Source organism: Oncorhynchus mykiss, chromosome 18, assembly GCF_013265735.2.
Source record: "Oncorhynchus mykiss isolate Arlee chromosome 18, USDA_OmykA_1.1, whole genome shotgun sequence".
Taxonomy (NCBI): domain Eukaryota; kingdom Metazoa; phylum Chordata; class Actinopteri; order Salmoniformes; family Salmonidae; genus Oncorhynchus; species Oncorhynchus mykiss.
In genome coordinates this window covers 32,171,862-32,191,254 of record NC_048582.1, presented here as the reverse complement: position 1 = coordinate 32,191,254, position 19,393 = coordinate 32,171,862, and the positions used below count along the sequence as shown (strand labels likewise).

General features: G+C 41.5%; 1 long non-coding RNA gene across 1 annotated transcript; it reads left to right on the top strand.

The window, feature by feature from the left end:
• The first annotated feature begins 17,828 nt into the window (after nt 1-17,828).
• LOC118941048 lies at nt 17,829-18,707 on the top strand. The gene is made up of 2 exons (XR_005037328.1): nt 17,829-18,058; nt 18,421-18,707. It is a non-coding gene; the product is annotated as an uncharacterized LOC118941048 (long non-coding RNA).
• Nucleotides 18,708-19,393: the final 686 nt, after the last annotated feature.

Sequence of the window (19,393 nt, the reverse complement as noted above, 5' to 3'; positions counted from 1 at the left end):
GTGGCTGATTCACATTCAAACCGCCTGTGATTACATTTAATGTTCCAAGAGCCATGTGGGCCACGTTAGGGCGCTGACGTATATGTGGAGGAGAGTGAAAGAGAGAATGTCTTACTAAAGAGGTAGAAGTTCCGTTCATACCAAGACAGTAAATATAGCAAACAATGGCTAACAGTTGAAGAGACTGGTAAGTAAGTGAATAGTGGGCTCAATAATTAGGACAAAATGTGGTGTACTCAAGGATTGAACATTTTACATTTTGAAGGGCCTGCTTGGATCTGAAATGGAAAATAATCAGATTTATGTCGTCATTCGTTATTCATGTTTGAATAAAGGGAGCTGTTGTCCTTCTGAGATATAAATTCCTTTCTTTTGACCTTGTGTCATGCTATAAAATAGGACAAATCATGTAGGCTGTCAACTTTGTGCAAAATTATTCCACAGTAACGTTTTATCATTTTAATAATTTTATAATTGTATCATCTTTTATCCACAACTTAAACGCAAATAACCATTGTTACTAAGTTAGCAACTACATAGCCATTAATGTAGAACCGCATAATGTTGAAAGACAATTTATTAACATTTTGGAGTTTATTTGGATGAGGAGAAGCAAGGTTTGTAATGTTTGTACAGTTTGTACTGTATAGTTTATCTTGTAACCTGTAACCTAAACAGCTAAAATGTCGGTCAACTCAGAGTTTTCACAAAAGATGAAGATTGAGTACTATTATAAAGAATAATCACAGTGGTTGTAGAGGGTGCAACAGGTCAGTACCTCAAGAGAGAGAGAGACACACAAAAAACAGCAGGTCTGGGACAAGGTAGCACGTCCGGTGAACAGGTCAGGGTTCCCTAGCTGCAGGCAGAACAGTTGAAACTGGAGCAGCAGCACGACCAGGTGGACTGGGGACAACCAGGAGTCATCAGGCCAGGTAGTCCTAAGGCATGATCCTAGGGCTCAGGTCCTCCGGGGGGGGACACACACCAAATAAGACAGGAGAATTACACCAGAGGTAACTGGCTCTAGCCCCCCGTCACATAGATACTGGAGACTGAGACAGGGGTGGGTCGGGTGACACTGTGGCCCCGTGCGATATACTCCCAGACAGGGCCAACCAGCACAGCCCCCACACCTCTAGAGGGATATCAACAGACCACCAACTTACTACCCTGAGACAAGGCTGAGTATAGCCCATGAAGATCTTCTTTACCAAATCGGCCTGAAGGGGCACAAAACCAGACAGGAAAATCACGTCTGTGACTCAAACCACTCAAGTGACGCACTCCTCCTATGGACAGCATGGACGAGCACTAGTAAGCCCGTGACTCAGCCCCCGTAATAGTGTCAGAGAATAGCAGTGGAGAGAGGGGAGCCGGCCAGGCAGAGACAGCAAGGGTAGTTCGTCGCTCCAATGCCTTGCCATTCACCTTCGCATCCCTGGGCCAGACTACACTCAATCATAGCACCTACTGAAGATATGAGTCTTCAGTAAAGACTTAAACGTTGAGACCGAGTCTACATCTCTCGCATGGTTAGGCAGACCATTCCATAAAAATTGAGCACTAGAAAGCTTAGAAATTCTATGGACAATAAGGTATGGTTTTTAGTTGTGATAGTTTTTTGCTTGTTTCTTCTCATCCATCAAGAACATGTGTGCCCTAACTCATCCTCTGTTTGGATCAGGTAGTTGATGGGAGAACTTTCTTTGCTATTTTGTTGTATTAATGATGGCGGAACTCATTCTTGTTGTCATGAGACATTTTTTTCGTAATCTGTATTTGTCATACATTGCAGAATGTTATCATGTTGATGTGTGTACTTTCACTGCATTGCTATTTCGAATGCTTTCCAAGGCTTTCACAAACAGTGGTGTGTGATCAAATGCAAAACGGACTCTGATAGGCCTGACCTGTCCAGCTAAGCCACCCCTTCTGATGGAGGTGATTGAGGATTCCACGATGGGACAATGGAACATTTTAGGCTGGGTACCCCTGGAGACTGATGCTTCACCCTGGCGGGTGGATACCTTCTCTGAGGAGAGCCCAAGGATACTAAGGACCATGCACCAGTAGTTCATGCGGGCCAAGGCGACTATCTTGATGAGTGACTCCACTGTGTCCTGTTAAGCCTTAATTGGGTGGTAACTATTACAAATAACGCTGTTATTGTTATGGTCTATTCACCTATCTCCACATCTTTCTCTGGATCCTCCTTCCACAATGCAGAGTATCCACAGGGGGAAAACTGTTGTGGAAATATTAAAGAAGGTTATACTCGTCACTGGCAACTTGCAGGCTCTGAGGCCCAGCATGAGAACTCAATACATTGTTTGGTTGTATGGCTCTGTATTTGCATCTCACAAGAGAGAGCCACACCTTCGCTGTGACAATCTCCTGGGATGAGACGTTCTCACGGTGGTCCTGGGGTCACTGATGCCAGGAGAGGTGTGAGGTGTGGTGGTTATTTCTGTATTATCAAATGAGGAGAGACAAACGTATTAATAAGGGATCAAGGTCACTACATGCACACAGAGTGAATAGAGTGAGCGCTCAATGATTCTGAGTTGGGGTTTGCCATTTTCTTAATCCAACACAACTGTCTCAATGTGTCGAACCAACCCATAGTCTTCTGTGTTCTTGTACTAAGAACTGTTTGTTCTTAGAATAGAGGACAAGGAGAGATTTGTTTGGAACTTACAGGGGGTGGGGTTAAGAACACGAGATGTGCACAGCCGTGGTGGATCGAGATTAGGTGAGTTAGGAGTTAGGTGACAACAACATTTTACACAACCAGAGTAAAAGGATTGTACATACCTATCATTTAAAGTAACACTAATAATAACCCCCCCCCCCCCCCACACAGAAGACTGATGATCACTTTAATGTTACTGTGAATTAAATTGTCTTCTTTCTTGTGTTTCCAGAGTTCATAAGGAGCCACGAATTTTGATATATTCTATCGTACTATGGATTTATTGCTATGGATTTATTGTTACAGGGAAGCTGTTTGTCAGAAGCTGGTCAGTTCAAAGAGGAGTGACACAGATGTGTGCTCCTATCGCTTAAATTGAGTTGATTAGATTAGAATCTGAGTGTGTTGTTCTTGCCTTTTTGTTTTAACTAGCAAAGTGCAAATAAATGTTCATTCTGGTTCTAGATAAGGTTTTGCTTGAATTCGGTTAAAAAGGAAGTGAATTCGCTAATACTTGGAGAACTTGTTAGCAAGCTCTGTGTGTATCAGACACGTTTTTTCTCTTAGAGATAATTTTTGAACTGGAGACAAGTTTAACCACGTTAAGTCATGTTTAGTTGATAGTCATTTGTCTTCTGTAATGTATCATGTATTTCGTGTACACTGGGATTGTTTGATTGTTAATTATTTTGTGACTAATAAATCCTATTAGTTGAATTGAGTAAATGCTAATGAATTATTTGATTGGCTATACTGTGATAATTTGGTTAATGGTCTATTGGTAGATATTATTTACACTACACATAGAATATGCTTGGGTTCCACCTGGACATCCCTGATCTACTTAACTCAATAAATGAATGCTAGAATACTGGTTGCCAGGATGAGCTATTTGTAACTAGCCTCTTAATAATTGCATAATGGTGCAAGTTAAACACATGTTCATTATAGTCATAGTAAGTGGTGATGTAAGGCTCGCTACCTCGACTAGATAGATCCTCCAGAGACACACAGTGCCCGTTGCGTTTATTCACATAATTATGGAGTCAGATGGAGAAATGTAGTTTTATTATTCAACATAATCTCATTCATCTACATAATGGTGACCTCTCAGTCGATGGGGATTTCCACCAAACTACAAAGAGCACTCAACTCTGTCATCATGAAGTGCTTTGAGAGGCTAATTAAGGATCATATCACCTCCACCTTACCCGACACCCTAGACCCCATTGCAATTCACATAACGCCCCAATAGATCCACAGATGGTGTAATCTGCACACTGCCCTATCCCATCTGGACAAGAGGAAAACCTATGTAAGAATTATGTTCATTGACTACAGCTCAGCCTTCAAAACCATGGTACCCTCCAAGCTCATCCTTAAGCTCGGCGCCCTGGGTCTGAACCCTGCTCTGTGCAACTGGGTCCTGGACTTTCTGACGGGCCGCCCCCAGGTGGTGAAGTTAGAAATAAACATCTCCACACAACAGTAGTTGGCTTGATTACCAACAATGATGAGACAGCAGTATTCAGTACTTAGAAAAGTACATTTTAGCATCGAGTGAACCAAACCGGTTTCTACTGAAAAAATGACATGTTATTAGTCGAGAAGGTGAGGGCACTCGGAGTGTGGTATCAGGAAAATAACCTCTCACTCACGGTCAACAAAACAAAGGAGATGATCGTGGACTTCAGGGAGCACTCCCCTCTCCACGTCGACGAGACAGCAGTGGAGAAGGTGGAAAGTTCCTTGGCATACACATCACAGAAACACTGAAATGGTCCACCAACACAGACAGTGTGGTGAAGAAGGCGCAACAGCGCCTCTTCAACCTCAGGAGCCTGAAGAAATGTGGCTTTTCACCCAAAACACCTGACAAACTTTTACAAATGCACAATCAAGAGCATCCTGTCAGGCTGTATCACAGCCTGGTACGGCAACTGCACTGCCCTCAACCGCAAGGCTCTCCAGAGGGTGGTACGGTCTGCAAAATGCATCATAGTGGGCAAACTACCTGCCCTCCAGGACACCTACAGCACCCGAAGTCACAGGAAGGCCCAAAAGATCATCAAGGACATCAACCACCCGAGCCACTGACTGTTCACACCACTACCATCCAGAAGACGAGGCCAGTACAGGTGCATCAAAGCTAGGACCGAGAGACTGGGAAACAGCTTCTATCTCAAGGCCATCAGACTGCTAAACAGCAATCACTAACTCAGAGAGGCTGCTGCCTACATTGAGACCCACTCACTGGCCAGTTGAATAAATGGATCACTAGTCACGTTAAACAATGCTACTTTAAATAATGCCACTTTAACAATGTTTACATATATTTCATTTCTCATATCATATGTATATACCATATTTTATACCATCTATTGCACCTTGCCTATACCACTTGGCATTCACTCATCCATATATTTATAGGTACATACAGTGCCTTAAGAAAGTATTCGGACCCCTTGAACTTTGCGACCTTTTGCCACATTTCAGGCTTCAAACATAAAGATATAAAACTGTATTTTTTTGTGAAGAATAAACAACAAGTGGGACACAATCATGAAGTGGAACGACATTTATTGGATATTTCAAACTTTTTTAACAAATCAAAAACGGAAAAATTGGACGTGCAAAATTATTCAGCCCCTTTACTTTCAGTGCAGCAAACTCTCTCCAGAAGTTCAGTGAGGATCTCTGAATGATCCAATGTTGACCTAAATGACTAATGATGATAAATACAATCCACCTGTGTGTAATCAAGTCTCCGTATAAATGCACCTGCACTGTGATAGTCTCAGAGGTCCGTCAAAAGCGCAGAGAGCATCATGAAGAACAAGGAACACACCAGGCAGGTCCGAGATACTGTTGTGAAGAAGTTTAAAGCCGGATTTGAATACAAAAAGATTTCCAAAGCTTTAAACATCCCAAGGAGCACTGTGCAAGCGATAATATTGAAATGGAAGGAGTATCAGACCACTGCAAATCTACCAAGACCTGGCCGTCCCTCTAAACTTTCAGCTCATACAAGGAGAAGACTGATCAGAGATGCAGCCAAGAGGCCCATGATCACTCTGGATGAACTGCAGAGATCTACAGCTGAGGTGGGAGACTCTGTCCATAGGACAACAATCAGTCGTATATTGCACAAATCTGGCCTTTATGGAAGAGTGGCAAGAAGAAAGCCATTTCTTAAAGATATCCATAAAAAGTGTTGTTTAAAGTTTGCCACAAGCCACCTGGGAGACACACCAAACATGTGGAAGAAGGTGCTCTGGTCAGATGAAACCAAAATTGAACTTTTTGGCAACAATGCAAAACGTTATGTTTGGCGTAAAAGCAACACAGCCCATCACCCTGAACACACCATCCCCACTGTCAAACATGGTGGTAGCAGCATCATGGTTTGGGCCTGCTTTTCTTCAGCAGGGACAGGGAAGATGGTTAAAATTGATGGGAAGATGGATGGAGCCAAATACAGGACCATTCTGGAAGAAAACCTGATGGAGTCTGCAAAAGACCTGAGACTGGGACGGAGATTTGTCTTCCAACAAGACAATGATCCAAAACATAAAGCAAAATCTACAATGGAATGGTTCAAAAATAAACATATCCATGCTCTCCATCCAACCTCACTGAGCTCGAGCTGTTTTGCAAGGAGGAATGGGAAAAAATGTCAGTCTCTCGATGTGCAAAACTGATAGAGACATACCCCAAGCGACTTACAGCTGTAATCGCAGCAAAAGGTGGCGCTACAAAGTATTAACTTAAGGGGGCTGAATAATTTTGCACGCCCAATTTTTCAGTTTTTGATTTGTTAAAAAAGTTTGAAATATCCAATAAATGTCGTTCCACTTCATGATTGTGTCCCACTTGTTGTTGATTCTTCACAAAAAAATACTGAAACTTTGAACATCCCATGGAGCACCATTAAATCCATTATAAAAAAAATGGAAAGAATATGGCACAACAAACCTGCCAAGAGAGGGCCGCCCACCAAAACTCAAAGACCAGGCAAGGAGGGCATTAATCAGAGAGACAACAAAGAGACCAAAGATAACCCTGAAGGAGCTGCAAAGCTCCGCAGCAGAGATTAGAGTATCCGTCCATAGGACCACTTTAAGCCGTACACTCCACAGAGATGGGTTTTACGTAAGAATGGCCTGAAAAAAGCCATTGCTTCAAGAAAAAAAATAAGCAAACACGTTTGATGTTCGCCAAAAGGCATGTGGGAGATTCCCCAAACAAATGGAAGAAGGTACTCTGGTTAGATGAGCTTTTTGGCCATCAAAGAAAACACTACTTCGGACGCAAACCCAACACCTCTCATCACTCCGAACATGGTGGTGGCACCATCATGCTGTGGGTATGTTTTTCATAAGCAAGGACTGGGAAACTGGTCAGAATTGAAGGAATGATGGATGTAGCTAAATACAGGGAGGTTTCAATCTTCAAGAGATTTGAGACTGGGACGGAGATTCACCTTCCAGCAGGACAACGACCCTAAGCATACTGATAAAGCAACACTCGAGTGGTTCAAGGGGAAACATTTAAATGTCTTGGAATGGCCTAGTCAAAGCCCAGACCTCAATCCAATTGAGAATCTGTGGTATGACTTAAGGATTGCTGTACACCAGCGGTACACACCAGCGGAGCCCATCCAACTTGAAAGAGCTGGAGCAGTTATGCCTTGAGGAATGGGAAAAAATCCCAGTGGCTAGATGGGCCAAGGTTATATACACATACCCCAAGAGACTTTACAACTGTAATTTCTGCAAAATGTGGCTCTACAAACTATTGACTTTGGGGGGCTTAATAGTTATGCACGCACAAGTTGTCCGTTTTATTGTCTTATTCCTTGTTTGTTTCACAATTAAAAAATATTTTGCATATTCAAAGTGGTTGGCATGTTGTGTAAATCAAATGATACAAACCACCCAAAAATCCATTTTAATTCCAGGTTATAAGGCAACAAAATAGGGAATGAAAGGGGGTGAATACTTTCACAAGCCACTATAGATACATTTGCTAGCATGCCGGGAAAGTCTGACTACACCACGGTGAGAATGGTGCAATGTTAGCTAATGTAGCCAACTAGCCAACCAAGATGCCTAACTACCTAGCCCACCGGGTGACTTTTAGCCAGCTATATCCCTGCCCTGGTGGGCAAACGTTAGCTAGCATGTCATCACTTGAAAAAGTATGACTATACAAACCATCAGCTAACATTATCTAGCTGGTTAGCTCACAAATGACTTGTCATTCTGCTAGCCTATGCTGGTTTTCTTTTTATTTGCAAGGAAGGAAAAGTGTGTTGTACATGAAACTACAGTCAGTGGTTATCTAGCAAATTTTCAATAGCATCTAGCTAACCACAGATCTTTGACCTAAACAAAATAGCTTGTTAGCAGCTAGCAAACAGGGCTTACCTAATCACACAGCTCCAGCAACGTCTCTCGCTTACAGAGGTCGGAAAACAATCAAATGCACATGTGCTTATCAGAATAGTGGTTACAATCTGGTACATAGCACAGAATCATCCTTGCTTCTGATCGATGGAGATATCTAAGGTTAGCTAGTTAGTTACAAAGGCCAGAGTAATTTAAAAAATGCTAAGGTAGCTAGACAGAGAAATAATCAATATCAATTATTTACACAAGAAACTAAAAAGGCTATAATATCTACATGCTAGGTTTACTTGTTGGTGAGAGTTTGCATGGAGAAATGTGGAGGTATTCCAAACCTGTGCCTTGAGTGATTACATCAAAGCTTGCGACATATTTGCAGAGTTATCAAAACATCACACCAGGGTAAGCCTATATGAAACCCATCCTACGGAAAAAATCATAGTGGACAAACGATTGGAACCATTTCCAGATTTTATCGCATGGTTTTATGGGTATTATGACTCTGTGGTACTCAATAGACAGTTTGGCTGAGTGGAGCAGGAGCTGTGCATACCAACAGGTCCGGACTAACGCATTTGGGGACCAGGGGCCCCCCAGCTCAACACATTTGCAATGGGTCAGATAATTTTTTTTTGCAGTTTTACAATGATATTCTTCACATTTTGTCATGAATCTGAGAGAAAATGGAATGGAATGTCCTTACCATCAGATGAGCACCACCGCACCTCCACAGGTGCTCCCCAAAGCTCCATCCTACGCCCCTCTTCACTGTACTTTGTGAGTGGGTACACTGCACTGCACTGGAGAATTATGTGAGGTGCCACCACCAGCGAGCCAGCAATTGATCCACCCTGGAATTAATTAACCTGTGTCCTCCCACAGCCCTTCTGTTCCGAGGACACAGATTTATTGGTAGATGATACACTTTGTTTTAGTCATCTCCACCTAAGAGCATATATTAGTCATGCAGCACCCTAGTCTGTTAAGTGCTTTACTAAACACTCGGATACTCTGCAAAGTGTCAAGGAACCCTCTAATTGAACCTTTTCATGTCTTTGCACCAACAAATTAATCTGACACATTTTCCTTTTAGATTTGGAATGGGTTTTAAGTTGTTGAACTATGGGACTCTCTCTTTTTTGATATGTTATATAAGAAATGAAAGTCTTGTTTTTTTACATTGTTCAGGTATGGAATTTTGTCAACCTAAGCCAGGAATTATAGCTTGATCTGTTTGTGCTATCATGTCAACTCCTTGGCATGACAATGAGTGACAAGGAGTTGCCTTGATAGCACAAACAGATCTGGGACCAGGCTATAGGAATTATACTATGAGACGTCATTTCACGTGGCACTGTGACTGACAACAGGTACATTTTCCCTCAAAGGTCAATCTTAATACATAGGACAGATAATGATAGGGAGTGTAATGATTCAGACATAAGTCCATCTGCGGACACTTACTCCTGCTGTCGTAAGTAGAACCTTCCGGAACTGCACTCCTGAATCTACCAGCTCATGCTTTATTCTTAGTCTCGTTTTCCTACCTCCCATTGACATTTCACCAACAAGACCGGCCTCCTGTGACATTTGGGAGTGGTGCATGCGTAAGCGAGTGTAAAAGGGCAAGTGGTGGTATTCAGTGAAGACTGTGGCATGTGTGTCATCGTTTGCTGCTGCTGCTGTGCCTGTCGGGAGGTGGGTGGCAGGAAGAGGGTGCCAGAACATGCAAAATGCCTGGCAACCAGTCATTATGTTTAATATGGCTCTGCATTAGCCATTCTCACACTCTGTTTCCTACCTTCATGTTTTCTTGAAGAGGCTTGCTGTTCGCATCACAACCTCATTATTTACTTTACTTGCACACATCTCGTTGCTATTTCCACATGAAGCACACACGTTCTGTAGGGTATCTCATGTTATGTCCTAGAAAATATTTTAAGAGCAGAATGATAAGCAGAATTTAGCACAGTTTAGCTTTTTAGTTATTTCAATCACTCAAAATGCTATCTTGTGTTACATCACGGATGCTCCTAGAGTCTTCCTTGAGTGCACATGTGTTGTCCAATAATAACTGATGAACATGATGTAGCACTTATCTGCTTTCAAACTATTCACTTTACTTCCAGTGCCTTCGGAAAGTATTCAGACCCCTTGACTTTTTCCACATTTAGCTACATTACAGCCTTATTCTAAAATTGAAGCAATCTGCATGTAATACCACACAATGACAAAGCAAAAACAGGATTTTAGATTTTTTTGCAAATGTATAAAAAAATAAAAACATACATACCTTATTTCCATGACTTGCCTAGTTAAATAAAGGTTTTATAAAATAATAAAAATAAAAATACAACATATTTCCATAAGTATTCAGACCCTTTGCCATGAGACTCGAAATTGAGCTCAGCTTCATCCTGTTTCCATTGATCATCCTTGAGATGTTTCTACAACTTGATTTGAGTCCACCTGTGGTAAATTCAAATGATTGGACATGATTTGGAAAGGCACACAACTGTCTATATAAGGTCCCACAGTTGACAGTGCATGTCAGAGCAAAAACCAAGCCACGAGGTCGAAGGAATTGTCCTTAGAGCTCCGAGACATGATTGTGTCGAGGCACAGATCTGGGAAAGAGTACCAAAAAATGTCTGCAGCAATGAAGATCACCAAGAACACAGTGGCCTCCATCATTCTTAAATGGAAGAAGTTTGGAACAACCAAGACTCTTCCTAGAGCTGGCAGCCCAGCCAAACTGAGCAATCGGGGGAGAAGGGCCTTGGTCATAGAGGTGTATCACATCCAGCACATCCAAAAGGACAGCCTGCTTGGAGTTTGCCAAATGGCACCTAAAGACTCTCAGACCATGAGAAACAAGATTCTCTGGTCTGATGAAACCAGGAAATTACTCTTTGGCCTGAATATCAAACGTCACATCTGGAGGAAACCTGGTACCATCCCTATGGTCAAGCATGGTGGTGGCAGCATCATGCTGTGGGATGTTTTATTTAAAATATTTATGTAAATGTGATATTTCCATTTTTTTTATTTTGTATAAATTAGCAAAAATGTCTAAAACCCTGTTTTTGCTTTATCATTATGGGGAATTATGTGTTGATTGACGAGGGGGGAAAGAAACCATTTAATAAATTTTAGAATAAGGCTGTAACTTAAAATGTGGAAAAAGTCAAATGGTCTGAATACTTTCCGAATGCACTGAACATGTTCTAGGAAGCTCTGCTGCAGACTAAGATGGTCACTGTGTTTTATTTTTCCTCTGTTTTTTTCCAGCGTCCTAGTTGATTTCGCAACAGGCTTGTGAATAAAATCTTTGCAACCATTTTAATAGATTAGTCCAATAGCACTATCATGTTGCTCAGTAAGAGGTTCATAAAAAGCCTAGACAAATAATTTCCCCTTTCCATAGAAGGCTTTTCAAGAGAGTTCCCCATTGATTCCGTTCTTTCTGCTTTTCCATTTCATCCTACCTGTTCCACAAATGGAAAAAGCCATCCATTCAGACAAGGCTACGTCAGGCATCATGTTGTCAGATCAAGTTTTATCTATCTAACCATCCACGCAAGTCCTAAAATTACACATCTCAGTACGATGGGCAAGATTAAGTAGCTGAATTCATGCATAAGATACTAAATAAAGGGGCTTCTATGTTTATTCATGCTATTTATGGACCAACTGAGGACCATCTTTATTGGACAGCATAACAACAACATATTAGAATAGCACATTGTTGGATAAAACCACAACTCAGATACTACTGCTTGTCATCAGAGTTAAATTTAATTTGATGTACTGTATCACTGTAGTTAACTAATTTACTGTTTATTTCCATCTGGATGTCATGGGCAGGATCGCCCAAAACTTTCTAAATGTACTTATTGATTTTGCTTCAAGTCAAGTTCTGTCACATAATGTAATACATTTGCAAAAAACGATTAGACAGACATCGAGAGAAAGAGAAGGTTATTTTTCTTGTTTGTTGTTGCCTGTGAAGGGAAATAGTCAGTCAAATTATTAAAACAGAAACATCCAGGCTCTCTGCATTTCATTTTGTATGCTCCAAAAATGAGTCGATTAGTCATTAGCCGACAGGTAAAATGAATGATAAATGCATAATGAAACTACATAGAGAGACATAACATTATAATGCATTGTAAAGGCTCATAAACACTGTGAAAAACATTAGGAACAGCTTCCTAATATTGAATTTCACCCCATTTTGCCCTCAGAACAGCCTCAATTCGTCAGGGCATGGACTCTACAAGGTGTCAAAAGCGTTCCACAGAGAAGCTGGCCCATGCTGACTGCAATGTTGTCAAGTTGGCTGGATGTCCTTTGGGTGGTGGGCCATTCTAGATACACATGGGAAACTGAGTAGCAGCTAGTGAAACTCAGTAGCATTGCAGTTCTTGACACACTCAAACCTGTGTGCCAGGCACCTACTACCGTACCCCGTTCAAAGGCACTTACATCTTTTGGCTTGCCCATTCACCCTCTGAACGGCACACATACACAATCCATATCTCAAATGTCTCACGGCTTAAAGAGTGAATTTAACAAATGACATCAATAAGGGATCATATCTTTCACCTGGATTCACCTGGTCAGTCTGTCATGTTTTGTCCAGTGTATATTCAAGTAATAAAGCAAGCATTACACAAATCAAATCAAAATCAAATCAAATGTATTTATAAAGCCCTTCTTACATCAGCTGATATCTCAAAGTGCTGTACAGAAACCCAGCCTAAAACCCCAAAACAGCAAGCAATGCAGGTGTAGAAGCACACCTGTCGGAAGCATTAACAGTATTCATTTTCATGTCTTTCACTAAAGGAATGGAAAGTATTTACGAAGGAAAGATGGTCTTTATTTTAAAGGAAGAAAATGTAAAAAATGTTGCTAGAAATGTGGAAGACAAGAAACAACCTTGCAAGAATTGACCTTGTGGAAGACGGGAAAGGACCTATTCCATTAGAGCTAAAATAACCTCCACAGGCCTTCACTGCACTGAGTGAGACTAAGCAAACGGAAGCTGCAGCCCTTGAAAGGGTTTCCCCGTTGGGGAGGGTTTGGTATCCTTACACCTTTTGAAGGGGATTGTGAGAAAAGGTATACAGCATATTACAGTGTAGCATTACCCCCATGTCTTGTTTTCACAATGCCCACATGTGTAAATGATTATTCCTGTTTCTCACATGGTCTGCAATTTACCTAACTTCAGAGACTACAGCTGATGAGACCATTCAGACTGACTTTTAGCTCTATCCTCCATTATGGTCGCCCTGTGGAGAGCTAATGGCTCCTTCACAGCCATGTGCTCTGCTGCAGGGCATTTCCTGATAATGATGGGGCTTCTCCTGGAACCTGAATGTGTGATGTCACAGAGGAAGATGACATCAGCGGGAGATTCCTGGAAGACTGCCACCCTGACTCCCCCTCAAACTCCTCCGCACAGACTGCAACAGCATGATGGAGTGTGTGCCCACTGCTGAAGCTCTCTTTCATGCAGATATATGGATTCCCTCGCTCTCTCTCTTTCTTTGTCTTTCTTTCTTTCTCTCTCATCATCATACAAACACACATTCCTCTGGAGCTTGGGAGACTCTCTTTTATAATACACACTCACGTGTGCATATGCATACACAGCTTGGGAGACTCCAGATCAAGCATTTGATCCTACATACACTGAAAAAAGGTAACCCCTTTGTGACATCTGTACTCCTGGCATGCCCCACAGTCTGACCTGCATCATTTCTCTTCTCTCCTACACCATCCCCTCTACACAAACAGAGCCCTCTGTGCTCTCAGCCCACATAGGGCACACTCATGAAGGACAACCCACCCAAGAATACTATTATAGTTAGAACACATCCATGACAAATTGCACAACAAATAGGAAAACACCTCATGATATAAAAAAAGAGAGAATGGAGGAGGGTGTGAGATTAAAAAAAAGAAATAGAATTTGTGAGGAGGATATACTGTGAGACCGGATGTGCCTTTTATATGCATTCAGCTCCTCCACAGAACTGCTGTTGAATAGAAAATGACTCTGCGTGTGGGATTTCCTGTGGATCCTCTTCGACTTGGTTTTTCAGATCGATTAGGAAGCAGGAAAATACTGTATTTATGTGGAATGTAGAACGCAAATTCCAGATCGTGGGTTCGTCCCAAATGGCACCCTATTCCCTATATGGTGCATTACTTTTGATCAGTGCCCTCTGGTAAAAAGCAGTGCACTCTATAGGGAATAGGGTGCAATTTAGGATGCAGACAATGTCATGGTCATACATAGCCTTACAAATGTTATCTAAAAGAGTCTAGTAAGCACAAGTTGTTCTAAGGTAGACACAATCCTTTAGTGCTTTCATAATCTATTTTAACAAACAGAACAAAGTAGCCTAACTGACACACACTGTTACCTTTGCATTATTTTTCTCATGGCCAAAACAGAATCGTAAGGTTCTTGCACAACATGTCTGTAGTAGTAAAACTTGGACCATAAATAAAAATAATTATTCATAATAATGATTTGGATTTACGTAAATAGAAATCTTAAGCTTTTGTGTTACATCAGGTTGGATAAAGTGACGCAAAGTGACGCAATCTATTCTTTTATCCAGCAAAAACCACAATGACACAGATCGTACAAACAGATTTAATTGGATAAATCCAATAAAAAGTGAGTGGAATTGCATAACAGAAACGTAAAAAAAGACACTATTCATCTACCACTCAAAACATAAATGATCCTTATTCGCTATTCCATCATGACCGTCATCATCGGTCTTTTAGGGCCTGAGGTTTCAACAGAAGTATAATGAAAAGGATTGTTTGTTTTGAGTGATACATTTCTCATCATAACCAGCAGAGACTATAGGAATCCCCACAACTGATCCTGTGCATCTCTGAAGGCTACTTATATTTTCCTTGAGGGAAGTTTGCAAGGGAGTAAGGACATTACCTTTATTGCTTGATCCATATCTTGAGAGAATGCCTTCTAACCATGGTATAGTGCCAACAGGGCTTGCACATGGTAATAATGTGTAAGGCAAAAGACAGAGAAATAGTATTGTTATTATGTTGTTATATTTCATTCTGTGGCAATATAGGTCCCGGTCTCCATGGGAACGTGGGAACCTGTGTTTCAATGAGTCAGAGGGAGTACTTCGGGTGTCCATGGCAACCTGTGGTGATTGAATTTAAAGGAGGTGGGTGGGTTGGACATGGAAGAAAACTTTTGATGCAAGGTCAGGCAGTAGAAAAAGGAAGTTTCGATGGTGCACTGTGGATCAGTAATTACTATGGGAAACTTATTGCTCACGTTGAACACAAGACCAATAAAGCAGTAACTCCAACCTCCGTCATACTGCTGATTTCATTATTAATCTACTGCAAGATCATATAGAGAAGCTGGCTAGTTATTGGATAGAGCCCTCATCGCCTCCTCAGAGGCTAATGGTGAATGTAGTACACAGTCCAGGAGATTCAAAAGGGGCTTCTAGGGTCAACAGAACATTATGCACAGAATTCAAAGATCACACAATATTATATACAGTGGGGAGAACAAGTATTTGATATACACCTGCAAAATCGGCAGTGTAAGTATTTTATTATTTCAGAAAAGCAGAACTTAATATTTGGTACAGAAAGCTTTGATGCAATTACAGAGATCATATGTTTCCTGTAGTTCTTGACCAGGTTTGCACACACTGCAGCAGGGATTTTGGCCCACTCCTCCATACAGACCTTCTCCAGATCCTTCAGGTTTCGGGGCTGTCGCTGGGCAATACGGACTTTCAGCTCCCTCCAAAGATTTTCTATTGGGTTCAGGTCTGGAGACTGGCTAGGCCACTCCAGGACCTTGAGAAGCTTCTTACGGAGCCACTCCTTAGTTGCCCTGGCTGTGTGTTTCGGGTCATGCTGGAAGACCCAGCCACGACCCATCTTCAAAGCTCTTACTGAGGGAAGGAGGTTGTTGGCCAAGATCTTGTGATACATGGCCCCATCCATCCTCCCCTCAATACGGTGCAGTCGTCCTGTCCCCTTTGCAGAAAAGCATCCACAAAGAATGATGTTTCCACCTCCATGCTTCTCGGTTGGGATGGTGTTCTTGGGGTTGTACTCATCCTTCTTCTTCCTCCAAACACAGTGAGTGGAGTTTAGACCAAAAAGCTATATTTTTGTCTCATCAGACGACATGACCTTCTCCCATTCCTCCTCTGGATCATCCAGATGGTCATTGGCAAACTTCAGATGGACCTGGACATGTGCTGGCTTGAGCAGGGGGACCTTGCGTGCGCTGCAGGATTTTAATCCATGACTGCGTAGTGTGTTACTAATGGTTTTCTTTGAGACTGTGGTCCCAGCTCTCTTCAGGTCATTGACCAGGTCCTGCAGTGTAGTTCTGGGCTGATCCCTCACCTTCCTCATGATCATTGATGCCCCACGAGGTGAGATCTTGCATGGAGCCCCAGACCGAGGGTGATTGACCGTCATCTTGAGTCTGTTTGAGTGTGTGGACAGGTGTCTTTTATACAAGTAATGAGTTCAAACAGGTGCAGTTAATACAGGTAATGAGTGGCGAACAGGAGGGCTTCTTAAAGAAGAACTAACAGGTCTGTGAGAGCCGGAATTCTTACTGGTTGGTAGGTGATCAAATACTTATGTCATGCAATAAAATGCTAATTAATTACTTAAAAATCATACAATGTGATGTTCTGGATTTTTGTTTTAGATTCCGTCTCTTACAGTTGAAGTGTACCTATGATAAAATGTACAGACCTCTACATGCTTTGTAAGTGGGAAAACCTGCAAAATCGTCAGTGTATCAAATACTTGTTCTCCCCACTGTACATTCAGATAAAGCTGGCACTAACCACGTTTCCATCCGTTTTTTTGTGTGAGTAAAGTCATACAGTATAAAGAAAAATGAAGACAGCTGTGATGGTAACAGGAAGTACCAGTACAATTTTATAAATGCCGACAGATCATTTGTTTATTCAACATGGTGGGATCTTTTTGCGTCTGTCAAATGAATTATGCGAGAACAGGCGTTGGAAACCTGTTTATGTGTAAATATTGATATAATAACCATCATATCGAAGTAACTTGGGGTCAGGTGTGTGGTCCTCCCACTCCGACTCGGAAAACCATGCAGTTTATTTGGTTAAAGGTTAAGTAAGTTATGCACAGTGATGAGCTTGATGCTCCTTTCCAATAAATATTGAGGGTCTTATTCTGGGAATATGATGCTCGATGCTTGACTGCCATTTGACCCCCCCAAAAACCCATAATAATCTCATCATGTCGACTAGCCTACCCACACTGTATCTGCCAAATTTTGACTAGAGAGCATGTGACAAGACCAGAGTGGGTACATTTGTTACTTAACGCAACAGTTTTTTGTGACGAAACTTTCAGTAGAGTTGAAAATGCAATGGAAACACAATGAACTTTAGATTTTTATTCGGTGCAAGAAAACTTAAGCACTACATTATCACTCACTGATTTTTATCCGCAACAAGTCCGTTTGGTGGAAACACACCACAGGTGTGCCACGGAATTCTAGGAGTGGTGAGTGTAGAGTCAGGCGGAGAGAGCAATACTTCCAACGGATGCGTTTATTTCACTTGGTCTAGCCAACAATCAGGCAATAACCATAAATCAGGTATGTCTCCAAAAACCAGGAAATAACATACAACAAATTACGCAGGAGAAAAACAACTTCACCACTGACAGTAGGAATAAGCCCGCACAAAAGCAGGTTGAGCACTGGAAGTTTAAATAGACCATTGATGAACCAAAATAAGCAACAGGTGAAAACAATGAAAGACAATGAAAAAAGGGATCGCGGCAGCTAGTAGACCGGTGACGGCGACCGCCGAGTGCCGCCCGAACAGGGAGAGGAGCGACCTTCGGTGGAAGTCGTGACAAGGTGGGAAAATGTGTATATTTTCATAATACAGATTTTTTTATATTTGCATGAAAATCTGTCGCCAAATGAATGAAAACCTAGCTAATGATAACTCATTATATCATATTGTGATTTCACTGCAAAGACTGCTAGGCTACATCCAATCTAGTTGAAAAGGGGATTATGTCACAATCTCTAAATGTAAAGACATGAGATACCTCGTCATTTTTGTAGACATCAGAGTGTAGAAGCAATTGCTTACTACCTGTAGCCTAAACAACTTTAACTAGCTATCCATCTTGGCTGACTGTGGAGCGAAATGTAACAGGTGTGACTCGTTTGCATGCTAACTAAACAAAGCATTTCTATTGGTATATTGACAGATCATGTGATCCAAACTCTGTATTTAAAGCCCCTGGCACCCCAGAAGAAGTGAATGCATTCCGGAGGCATCCCGGATCCTTTTGTGCAAAGCATTTAAAAGCTGCGTTTGTTGAAAGCACATGGTTAATGGAGTTTGTAAGAACCGTGAAAGTAGTATGGGCATCTGCCTGCTGGACTGCACTGTATTCCTGTGCCCCTTTATGTTTGGTTCATGTTGGTTTGTTCATTGTGATTTTATATAGAATCGTTTTTTAAATTAAAATAAATAGAATGGAAAGAAACTAATTCTAAGAACTGGAATGATGTTGTGCATTGATTTTAGTTCAAATATTGAGAACCGCTCGTGGACAATGCCATGTCTTACAAAATGCTCTTTTTTTTAACTTTCCCTTTGTTGTCTGCCTCTGCTTCACTCATCTTGCTCAACCCAGACCTAGATCCTGTCAATTTTCCACCTTGTGACAGAAATGTATTTACAGTTGACTATAGTTACAGTAAAGCTCTTTGCTTGCAAGCGTAAAGCGGTCTCCAAAACTGAAAATGTATTTTCTGTTTTTTGGTTGGTTTTTTTTGTGACGTCTCCACTTCGAAACGTATTCAAGTTACTCTCATATTGTTTCACACCGTTGAACCTTTAAGGGGTGATTAAAAAACAAAAACATTATGTAATCCTCCCCCTTGGCCTGTTGCAGGTCAACAAGATTGAAAAATACAAGATATTTTGGCTAAATCATTGTCTTCCATCATTTCATAACAGTCAGACAATTTCAGAAGGTCAAGTATTTCAAAGACTACAAAACGACAATGGCGATGTCCCAAATGGCACCCTATTCCCTACATAGTGCACTACTTTTGACCAGAGCCCCATGGGGTGCCATTTGGGATGCAGGCCCCGATATTCATTATGGAAAACTTGGCTAACTGGTGTATAAACAGGGACGGTGTTTTTTTCACTGTCAGTTCTCAAGTCAT